Consider the following 12,811-nt stretch of genomic DNA (forward strand, 5'->3'; position numbering starts at 1 on the left):
GTTTTTTATTCTCTTTGGAGTGATTTTTCCACGTTAAATTTGTGTGATTAATTTCCCAATTTGTTCTGCTATTCTTTTACTTGTTCGTTGCTTAATTGAGTCAATCACCAACAAGTGCTACCAATGCTAGTTCAATTTTTGTAGATCAGCCCATTCAGAGATGGTAGCTACAAGGTTTGTAACAATCCATTTTTAGTGAAATCAGAATAGTGGTTTTGGGACCACAAATTTGACGTCGAAAAATTTATTATATTATTATATTAATGTCATAAAAGTTTCGCGAAGAAATTTTATTGTTTGCATGTTTAATTTGATAAAAAAGATTAAATTGTAAAAGGTGCAAAACTTGAGCTCTATAAGCTAAACGGGTTAAATATCTTTGATAATAAAAGTTTGGACCGTTTATGTTGTAATTAAACCATTCATAATGTGAGTGGATTTACATGGGCACATTATTAATGGTTTTAAAGGTTATTAATTAAGGTTAAAGTTGTAATTTAATAAAATAAACTTCGTAAAATAATAAAAACAAAAATGTATCATCTTTCTAACTTATCTTCAACCGAAAATAAGGAAGAAAAAACTCTATTGTTGTGCTTTTGAAGGTTTAGCCATAGTATCCTTGCATGTAAGTGCATTTTCGACTCGTTTTTAATGATTTCTATATTTTTGAGATTGTTGTAGCTTAATCTAGCTATCTCGGGGACTAATTTGCAAAATTGTTAAAAGTATAGGGTTTTACCATGAATGTGTGTTAGTTCTTTTTGATGTTTGATCAATGAAAATGAATATTTGATGATAGTTTAGCAACTTTTGTAAAGGAATTTTTGATGAATTTTTCATTTAAGGATTTAATTGAAAAATAGAAAAATGTTCATGGTAAAAATGTGAAATAAATGAAGTATAGGGATTGCTATGGGCCTAGGTGATATTCGGCCATAATGGGTTGGTACTAAATTGCATGAATTTTCATTTTTATGAGCTAGGGACTAAATTGTACTGAATTTAAAATTTTAGGGGTAAAAGTTTAATTATTTGAATGCTTTTATGATATATTCTTGGTATTATGACACTGCGGAATTATCCAACAAATTTTCAATGACTTTCATATCCCGTTTGAATCTTAGGAATATATAGGATACAAATGACATGTCATTTCAGGTGCTGGTCTTGTATGTCCTACTGGTGGCTGAGTTTTTGGCATGTGTTGTCGTTACTTGACAGCTTGTGTGAGCAGCACCGTATAGCTATGTCCTGACTGACAGCTTGTATGAGCAGACCCATTTATGGCTCGAGAGAGAGCATTGATACAATATATGATATAGTTGTGGTTTTGACCACATGTTGGCAAATAGTGTGTGAGATTCATGTGTATCTGATATTATTCTAGTAGTTTAATGGGTATAACAAAAGGGAAGGATCGGTATAAGCATCAACTTATAATATCACGAAAGCATGGGAAAGGTATGTTAAGATATTGATTAAAGATGTAGTATGATCATAATAGAATGAATGTTTACATCGAAAGCTTAATGAAGCTCTTTGTTTCATAATGAATTTGGTTAATTTATATGCTAATCACATTTGTGAATTGTTGTTGGTGCTTAGGCTTGTGCCAAGCAATGTTGGATATGTTCACTATTTGTCTTTAAACTTTTATAATGAAATGGTAAGTAATGTTAATGATTTACGAACTTACTAAGAATTATATGCTTACTTGTGTGATTTTCTCTTATGTTTCTAGTTAATCGGAGGTTCATGTAGTTTGAAAGCTTGTTAGTGATCCATCACACTATCCATCGGTTATATCGGTCTATTTTGAAGATTTTGAGTCATGGTTATAATGGCATGTATAGGTGTCTTGTTTAGTGAATTTAACCAGTATGTGTGGCTTGTATATATGTTATTTTGGTTGATGAATTAGTTGGTATAATATTAAGATTATATGGTATTTTGTGTGGTTGTTAAATTTGATGTTGTGTTGGTTAAGATGATGGTAAGGAAATGGTGATGGAAATGATATAGTGGCAATTAATGGTCGATGTGGAATGAATGTGACATAATGTTGAAAATGGCTAGTTTTTGGTAATTTGGAAGTAAGCATCTTTGGCCAAATTAGTACGGGACATGTTAGTTGAGAAATGGTCATTTTGCATTGGTTGTTTATGAATTTTTGGTATAAGATCATTACGACAAATGTGTTAGTGAATTTTTTCATTTGGTAGTTAAATGATGATTGAATTGGATAGTTGATTAAATAAGTTTGTTTGTAGAAGTTGAGGTGTCATTTTGGCATATTGGTTATATGGATAGTTTCTATGTTTTACAAACTTGGATATGCATATGCAAAGTGAGTTTTGAATGCTTGATTTTAGGTGCAAATGGTTTGTCAATGAGTTGTGAGTTTGGGTGAGAAAAATGGCTTGGAAGTGGCCAATTTTTCGTCTACACGGGCAGAGACACAGGGATGTGTCTCAACCGCGTGTGACACACGGCCAGGCGACATGGTCGTGTGTCCCCTGTAGCTTTCAGAGGGTTACAAGTCGGGCTATTACACAACCTGCACACGGGCTTGTGAGGTTATTTCGAAGGGTATACAGCCTGGCACACAGGCGTGTGGCTTGGCCGTGTGGCCCAAGTCATTGAGTTACACGGGTATGGACAGGGGCTAGGACACGGCCGTGTGTCCCTGATAAACCATAAATATAAAATGTTTTAATCCCATGCTTGGTATGCTTTTGGATGATTTATTATATAATTTAGTGAATTTATTGCTCCTAATCCTTTAATTTCATGTTTTATACTTAGGAGAGCATAGGGGAACAAAAGGAGCGGAAAATGGGTCAAAAACGGACAAAACGGGCTGATTTAAAGATCCACACGGCCAAGACTATTTCCACATGGGCTGAGCACACGCCCTTGTGAGCCACACGGGCTGGACACACGCCCGTGTGGCAATCCGTTTCAGTTTCACTTCCTATTTCCAATACACATAGAAAAAGCCAAATTTTGGGTTTCTGAGCATTCTAAAGTTTATAAATACACACTAGAAGAGGACTTAAGGGGACACGCAGAGTAGGATGCAGAAATTACTTTAAGAACGCCAAAGGATTTAGCTCGAAAGCAGGATCTCCTTCAAGACTAAAAATCTCCATTCAATTTCGCTCGAAGTTTTTGGGTTTCTTTATGTTTTGTTGTTTTCCTATTTTTGAGATGTTTTCCCCACACAGTATGAACTAAATGCCTTAAATACCTAGGGAAGATGAAACCTAAGATGGATCTTATTATTTGAATTGTTCTGAATTACATGATAAATATTTGTTCTTGATCTCAATTATGTGTTCTTATTTCATGTTTTTAATGTTTTCAGTATATTATGTAACACCCTTTAACCCTAAACTGTCATTGGAACAGGGTTACGAGGCATTACCGGACATATCAGACAATTTGCAAATATTCTTAAATAAATAACAAACATATTATAATATAATCATAGGTTAATATAATTTTTTTAATTGACTTCATTTTTTTAAAATAAAAATTCTAGTATTTAAACCAATACATTTATATACTCAAATATACTTAAATCATACTTGACATATTGACTTAACAACTTAATTAATGAAAACCCTATTATAATTTCTAATTAGCTTATAAAACTATTCAAACCATTTCAATACAATACCAATGCCATAAATTTTTTTTACCATTTCACTAATTTAATTATTAAAACACCAAATACCTTTCTTTACAACAAAATTTATATAACATACCAAAATAACCATTATAATCCCTATGTACATGCCACTTTCACTTAAAGGAAGAAAACATCATTGATAAATCGTAATTTATACATATTTCTACCCCATGCTTAACACGTTTTATGGATGATTTTCCCTTAGAATTGGTGAATTCAATGCTCCTAATGCCTTAATTTCATGTTTTATACTTAAGAAAGCATAGAAGAGCGAAAGGAACGAGAAAAGGGCCAAAAATAGAGAAAATGGGCCAAAGTATGAAATCAACACGGCTTGGACCTCCTCACACGGGCAAGCATGGCTCACACGAGTGGACCACACGGCCGTGCCTATTTAACAGGCTTGAGCACGGCCTGAAGTAATCGTACATGGGCGTGTCCCTGCCGAGCCCTAGATGAGTCCAATTCGAAAAAGCCAAATTTTGAGGGTTCTTAGACATTCCAAAGCCTATAAATACACCCTAGAGAAGGAAGAAAGGGGGAGGCACAGAGAGGGAGGAAGGAATTACTCAAAGAAAGCCTATAAATACACCCTAGTTGATTGCGCGCCTAGAGATAGGGTGACAAAATTTTGCCGGATTAGGGTGAAACCTAATAAGGGAATCAATAGATCAAGTAAATGCAACCCTAGGGTGTTAATTAGAGAAAAGTCTCAATTATTCAATCTAGGGATTAGATGTTATTAGTCTTAAATATGGATAATAACATAACTTAGGGATCTCTACGAAACAAGTTAAATGAATAAATCGTCTGATTTGGAGCTAGAATAACAAGTAAAGTCTAGGTGGATTTTTCCTTAGGTATTGTCTTAATTAAAGTAATCCCCCAATTCTACTTTCTTTGAATTCTTAGTTTAGATAATTAGTTAGTTAAAACAAAACCCCCTTATTTTTAGGCTAAATAATAAAAAGACAGTCATTACTAGTACTTTTAGTTCCTTTGGGTTCGACAATCCGGTCTTACTAAAACTATACTACTGTTCGATAGGTACACTTGCCTATATTGTGATAATAGTTAGTTTCAAGAACGATTCATTATAAGTATTTAAAAACTGTCACACAAAAATTGCGATCAAGTTTTTGGCGCCGTTGCCAGGGAACTAAGATATTAGGAACGCTCAATTTTTATTACTTTAGCCATTTACTTTTCTTGCAATTTAATTTAATTTAATTATTATTATTATTTATTAATTTACTTTTTCTTTTTTTTTTCTTTCTCTTGGCAGGTTTTTATAGTTTATGACTAGAAGAAACCCGTTAGGACCACTACTTTTTGACGAAGAAATCGATAGCACAGTTCGTAGAAACCAACGAGAAATAAGGCGAAGCTTAAGATACACAGAGAAGGAGCAAGAGGACGATACTCAAACCCTAACCGAAGAGATGGCTGAAAACCAAGACAATTAGCTACCTCCTGCGATACACGTTGAACTAGCAAATCAGAATCCTGTTCCTCGTACTATGTATGATTATGCTAAACCTACTTTAACAGGAACTGAGTCAAGTATAGTTAGGCCTACTATTGCTGCGAATAATTTTGAACTGACACCTAACACAATTCAAATGATACAGCAATTTGTTCAGTTTGATGGGTTGCAGGACGAAGATCCCAACGTTCACTTGGCAAAATTTTTGGAACTATGCGATACATTTAAAATCAATGGCGTTTTTGATGATGCCATACATCTTCGGTTGTTTCCCTTTTCATTGAGGAACAAAGCTAAACAGTGGTTGAACTCATTACCACGAGGGTCAATTACTACTTGGGAATAAATGATCGAATAATTTTTACTAAAATATTCTCCGCCGACTAAAACGGCTAAATTACGTAATGATATCTCTTCTTTTGTGCAGATGGATTTAGAAACACTCTACGATGCATATGAGAGATACAAGGACCTTTTGAAAAAGTGCCCTCACCATGGGTTACCGCTTTGGCTACAGGTTCAGACATTCTATAATGGCCTGAATCCTTCGACTCGACAAATGGTTGACACAGCTGCTGGTGAAACCATCAACAATAAAACACCTGAAAATGCTTACGAATTTATTGAAGAGATGTCACTAAATAACTATTAGTGGCAAGTCATGAGGACTAAGCCAACTAAAATAGTAGACGTTTATAACGTCGATTTGGTTACTATGCTGTCAAACCGGGTAGAACTTCTAAATAAAAAGATTGATGGTTTACTTGGTTCTACTCAGGTACATCCAGTAATGAGGTGCAAGACGAATGGAGGAGGAGCATGCACAAAGTATCAACCTTTCAACCCTAGCATCGAGGAGGAACAAGTCCAATATATGGGTAACAATAACTTTAGATCCCAAAATAACCCATTTAGTAATACTTATAATGTAGGTTGGAGGAACCATCCCAATTTCTCGTAGGGCGGGCAGGGAAATCAAAGACCACAACATCCTTTAGGCTTCCAACAACCACCCTACCAACAAGAGAAGAAGTCAAACCTTGAAGAGATGCTGTCTAAATTTATCTCGGTGTCAGAAACCTGTTTCTAGAACACCGAGATAGCACTTAAGAATCGACAAGCATCGATCCAAGGGCTTGAAACTCAAATAGGCTTGTGTCCAAACTAATCTCTGAAAGACCACAAGGTAGCTTGCCAAGTAATACTAAAACCAACCCAAAGGAGCAGCTTAACGCAATTAATATTCACGATGAAGAAGGATTCGTTGAGCCTGAGCCAGAACCGAGACAAGAAACTGTGGTAAGCAGAGGTCAAGGTAAGGTAGGTCATAATAAAAATAAATTAGTGAATGTCAAATATAAACATCGTGTGCCATACCCCAACGCGACAAGGAAAGACCGCTCAGATGAACAATTTGGTAAATTCCTTAAACTCTTTAAAAAATTACATATTAACTTACTGTTTATTGAAGCTCTATTGCAGATGCCAAACAAAATGAAATTTTTAAAGGAGCTTTTAACAAATAAACGGAAGTTGGACGAGGCATCGCATGTGGAGCTAAACGCAGTTTACTCAGCTATTCTCTAGAATAAACTACCCAACAAACTAAAAGATCTAGGGAGTTTTACGATTCCTTGATTAATTGGTAGTTTAGATGTTAATAATGCATTAGCTGATTTAGGGGCTAGTATTAACGTCATGCCCTACAAAATGTTCAAACAATTAGGTTTTAGGAAACCCAAACAAACTAGGATGAGCATTCAATTAGCAGATAAAACTATAAGATTCCCTAGGGGTATTATTGAAGATGTGCTAGTTAAAGTCGATAAATTTATATTTCCCATTGACTTCATTGTTCTAGACATAGTGGAGGACAGCAACACTCCTTTGATTTTGGGATGGCTTTTTTTAGCAACTACTAAAACGATTATTGATGTTGGCACAAGTGAGCTCACACTCCATGTGGGAGACGAAACAATCACCCTTCAAGCTTGCAATTCTGGCAACACATCAAAAATTGAAGGTGATCGTCTAAACCATTCTACTCAAACTGACAATATGGTACAGCCTACTTTGCAGGAAATGAGCCTGAAGGAAGCACATGAGTCATTCTCAAGCAATAGCAGAGGACCTGTTCACGAAGATCGAAGGCTACAAATTAATGAGCTAGATGAATGGCGGACGCATAAACCGAGAACATACGATAAACCAAAACTACGCCAGAATGAGCTTAACACCTTCCCACATCAACTTAAGGTTGGAGATAAAGTCTTATTAGATGCCGCAGATCCTCACATTGTCACTACCAAACCGAATGAAGAAATCCCTCTTACTGTACTTAGCATTCTCCCATTCGGTACAGTCGAGGTAAGTCATCCCAAGTTCGACACTTTTAAGGTAAACCACACCCATCTGAAACCTTACTTTGATGAGAATGATAGCAGGAATGAGGAGTATAAACTCCTCGAACCACCATAACCATTCAATGCAGAGGTAAGTCAAGCTTAGACTATAAATAAGCGCTTCTCGAGAAGCAACCCGAGTACTAACGGTTTTAAATTATTTAAATTTCAATTTTTAAACATCTAGGTCACTAACAGAGTCTTTAAGCACAGGTTCCCAACTCCACACGGCCGTGCTTCAGGCCATGTGACAATTACGGACAGAAACACGACTGTGCAAAAATAGGGTAAAAGTTATCTTTCCTAACACGGGATGCGATAAGTGGCCACGGGCGTGCGACCTGGTCGTGGTCAAATCTGCCAAATGAACACGGGCGTTCAACACGCCCGTGTCTAACACCCGTGGACAACACTGTCAAAATAACATGGGCGTGCGTAGAGCTACACGAATGTGGGAGAAGCGAGCCGCATCACACATGGTCGTGTAACATGATCATGTAGCCACACGAACTAGACACACGGGCGCGCCCGAAGGCCGTGTGACGACATCTAACTTCGCGACAAACACGGGCGGGACACGATTCACACGGGCCTGTGAACCGGCCGTGCCACTTGAAAAAAATTAGATTATCTATCTTATTTTATTTTTTTATTAATTTTTGAAGATTCTTTTGTTTTTAAACACGGCTTATCTTTATGATTACTATCAAATTAGTCCCCTAGTTCTCCTTTTGTCCTTCAGAATCATGTTTGTCCTCCAGCTTTATTTCCAACAACTTGCTCTCGCTAATCCAGGAATTTAATCCATTTTTAACTCAGGAAGTTTCATTTTTCTCCCTATCTTATGAACTTACACTTACATTTGTCAAAATATCTATCTTTGTACATTGAGGGCAATGTACATCTTAAATGTGGGGGGTATTCATTTCACTATCAGAAAAATCCCTAAATGACTGCCTTGTTCTTTTGAAAAGCTCTCATATCGTATTTAGGATAAATTTTGATTGATTTATGATTTTGATTGATATATCTTGAATTAAAACATAGGCATTTATGCATTGATTGTTTAAACTTTAAGATATTAAGAGAATCAAGCATGATAAGTTGATTTTTAAGAATTTAAAATTTTAGGTTGTTTTCCCCAAAGTTTAGGTATTACTTTAAGTTGGAATTCACAAGCTTTAAACATCAAAAAGCCATAATTTTTGTGAGATATTTAAGCCTTTTGACCATCTATTAATTCTTTCATGCTCACTTTTATTATTTCTTTGAGTGTGTTAGTAATAGAAACTGTTATTCTAGAACTTGCTTGATTATGCATGTCAAGACCACACCATTTGATTTGATATGTCAAAATGAAAAAGGCACTTAGGTTTAACCCACTCACTCCACAAAAGCCTACCTTCACAATTAACCCTTAGTGAACCCTCTTGAGCCTAACAACCCATTTCTTATATTACCCTTAATATTAACCTTTAAACTTTTATTGTTAAAATCCCCTCAATTATTTTGATCCCTATTTTTGTCGAGATTTGATTTGAATAAATTGCTTAGCTATGTCCTATTCTTAATATTTAGTTATTTAACTTGTTCTTAAAAAAAAACATGTATACATATTAGTAGTAGTAATCTTTTGTTTTTGAGCTTAAGTATTTAAATTCCATATTCTGAGAAGAAGCTCTGTTGTACGTAAGTGATATTAAATCTTTTTCTAGTTAAGTGATTATTCAATTCAATCTCGATTCTAACTTTTTCTTTCAGCTTGTGACCACACCCCCTAACCAAGCCTCATTACAACCCTCTATAGACCTTTTGATTGATGTATCATCTCAATTTATAGTGGTGGGGATTTGATTTTCATGCAAGCCTATGGTAATGACTTTTCATTATTGACTATTGAGTGCTTCATTTATTATCCTTAAACACCTCGAGTGATTTGAGTGAATCTTTAGTGAGGATGTGAAACTCTATAACATTTTGAATCCAAGGTAATTACTTAGACGAAGAGAGACACCTATATTTTCATGATAAAGTGCTCAACTTGGAATGTTTGGAACTTTGATGTTCTTTCAGTTGAATTTTCAATGTATGATTACCTATGGATTATTTTGAGATATTATCAATAGAAATGATAAGTTGAGAAGAATTTATTTTGATTATGAGCTGAGAATTTTGCTTACGGACAAGAAAATGCTTAAGTGTAGGGGTATTTGATAAATCATAATTTATACATATTTCTACCCCATGCTTAACACGTTTTATGGATGATTTTCCCTTAGAATCGGTGAATTTGATGCTCCTAATGCCTTAATTTCATGTTTTATACATAGGAAAGCATAGGAGAGCGAAAGGAACGAGAAATGGGCCAAAAACAGAGAAAATGGGCCAAAGTATGAATTCAACACGGCTTGGACCTCCTCACACGGGCAGACCACACGGTCGTGTCAATTTGGAAGAATTGAAGCATGACTCACACGGGTGGACCACACGGCCGTGCCTATTTAACAGGCTTAAGCACGGCCTGAAGTAATCACACACGGGTGTGTCACATGAGCGTGTCCGTGCCGAGCCCAAGTTGAGTCCAATTTGGAAAAGGCTAATTTTGAGGGTTTTTAGACATTCCAAAGCTTATAAATACACCCTAGAGGAGGAAGAAAAGGGGAGGCATAGAGAGGGAGGAAGGAATTACTCGAAGAAAGCCGATTGTTCTATCTCAGAAGCCGGATTCATCATCAAGACTAAAGATCTCCCCTTAATTTCCCTTCAGGAGTTTTGGGTTTTCTTTATGTTTTGTATTTGTTACTCTTCTGAGATGTTTTCCTTTTTAGTTATGAACTAAATCCCCTAAATGACTAAGGGGAATGAAACCTAAGACGAATCTTGTTATTATTTTCTGAATTGTATGATAAATATTTAACTTGCTCTTAATTATGTATTTTTAATTCTTGTTTTGATATCCCAAGATACTGATTCAAGATAAGCTCTTATTTAGCGGAGGAATAGACCTTGTCTAAGAGTACATTTGTCATAATTAAGTAGAGTTGATTGCGCACCTAGAGATAAGGTGATAAGATTTTGTCAGATTAGGGTGAAACCTAATAAGGGGATCCATAGATCGAGTGAATGCAACCCTAGGGTGTTAATTAGAGAAAAGTCTCAATTATTTAATCTAGGGATTAGACGTTATTAGTCTTGAATAGGATAATAAAATAACTTAGAGATCTCTACGGAACAAGTTAAATGAATAAATCATCCGATTCGGAGCCAGAATAACAAGTAAAGTCTAGGTGGATTTTTCCTTAGGTATTGTCTTAATTCAATCGTTTTCCAAAAGTAATCCCCCAATTCTACTTTCTGTGAATTCTTAGTTTAGATAATTAGTTAGTTAAAACAAAACCCCCTTATTTTTAAGCTAGATAATAAAAAGACAGTCATTACTAGTACTTTTAGTTCCTTTGGGTTCGACAATCCGATATTGCTAAAACTATACTACTGTTCGATAGGTACACTTGCCTATATCGTGATAATAGTTAGTTTCAAGAACGATTAATTATAAGTATTTAAAACCTGTCACACGAAAATCGCGATCAATCACCAAAATCTTGATGCTGGAGTCAGGATCGTTCGGATGCTGGACCGGGACATTGGACTCCTATCAACCTCCGCACGGAAACAACCGTACGCTGAGTATTCCTTACTTAGTGGTATTACCATAATTCAAATTATAATAGCAATAAAGAATTATAATTACCATGCATGTAACTATCCAATTTCTCAAATATCAATTCATTCTTAAACTTTCATTAATTAACAATAATAATACAATTTTTAGCTATTCTTCAATTTCCATCACATATCACTTGTACAATTTCAATCACTTCATGAACATTAAGTTCATGCCTTTCATTTTCAGACTCAATTTCAATACATAATTCAACTTTCTCATTTCTTTCAATATTTTAAATAATATAATCAATCAATTTATTTTAAATTTCTCATTTCAGTTGTTCACCCTATTAACAAACCCGGACTTTGACGAATGCATAGATTCCAACCCAAACACACTAGTACGGTACATTGTGCCTAAAATGGTATATAGTACCTGATCAGTAAACGACACATAAGTGCCTGAAATGACACAAGAGCCTAAAATACGTCACATAAAGTGCCTGATCGGCAAAGCCGATAAATCCTGTACTCTTCCAAATCCTATGACATGCCAATTATAATTGACTCAGCCTGACTAGTTAATAGGGTATTCCATATTACTTTTTAATTTCAATTTCATTCTCAATTTAATTACAACTCAATTCAATATACTTTTCAATTTCAATCCACATACAATTCAATTTCAATACATATTCATCATTCAACTCAATTTTCATTCAATTCAACAATAACACTTACCTTATAATTTACTTACCATATACATAAATTAATTTAACATTTAATGAATAAATAAATAATTTGAATTGTAGTAATACAAACCTGAATTTCACAATTGCTCCTTGACGACCTTCTCCTTCCCTTTTTGTGTCGATACCTCGAATTCTTTATTAGCTACGAAAATTAAATAATTATACTATTAATTATAGCACTAATTTTACAATAATAATTGAATTTCTATTCAATTTATACCCTAATTCCACTTTAATCCTAATTAACTCATTTACTTTTCTAACTCAATTCATACTTTATTTCTATTCAATTTCCTTCCATATTCTGCTTAATTATCTAATGTTCATAATAAAACTCTAATTTAAAACTTCTTTCAATTTAATCCCTACAACATAAAACTTATAGCCTAGTTTACAATTTAATCTTTTAATCAATTCTAACTTAAAATTCATTCAATTAAATCCCTAATTCATTATTTTGCTCAACATGAAAATATGTTCAAAAACCTAAAAACTTCCAAAACCTCAACTTAATTTCAACAAAACTTTGTTCTAAAGCTTCTAAAACATCAAAATTAAAAGAAAAAGACTTAATTGACTTACCAATTAAAGCTTAAAGCTTCCAAACCTTAATTTTTCCTTTTTCATTCTTTTCTTCCTTCTTTTCTTCCCCTGTTCGAATGCTCTCTGTTTCTTTGTTTCTTTTGTTTTATGTTTTTGTTTCTTTTATTTCATTTACTTTATATTATTTTAACAATTAACTAATATAGATTTTTATTAATATAATAATTTAATATATAATATATAAATATCTTTACTTAAAATTTAA

At 34.4% G+C, this 12,811-nt stretch overlaps 1 non-coding gene across 1 annotated transcript; it reads right to left on the reverse strand.

Annotated features, from left to right (window-relative positions):
• Window positions 1-5,577: 5,577 nt before the first annotated feature.
• Window positions 5,578-5,684, reverse strand: LOC121204281 (small nucleolar RNA R71). Its single transcript, XR_005899209.1, has one exon. It is a non-coding gene; the product is annotated as a small nucleolar RNA R71 (small nucleolar RNA).
• Window positions 5,685-12,811: the final 7,127 nt, after the last annotated feature.

Source organism: Gossypium hirsutum, chromosome A07 (genome assembly GCF_007990345.1).
Source record: "Gossypium hirsutum isolate 1008001.06 chromosome A07, Gossypium_hirsutum_v2.1, whole genome shotgun sequence".
Classification (NCBI taxonomy): domain Eukaryota; kingdom Viridiplantae; phylum Streptophyta; class Magnoliopsida; order Malvales; family Malvaceae; genus Gossypium; species Gossypium hirsutum.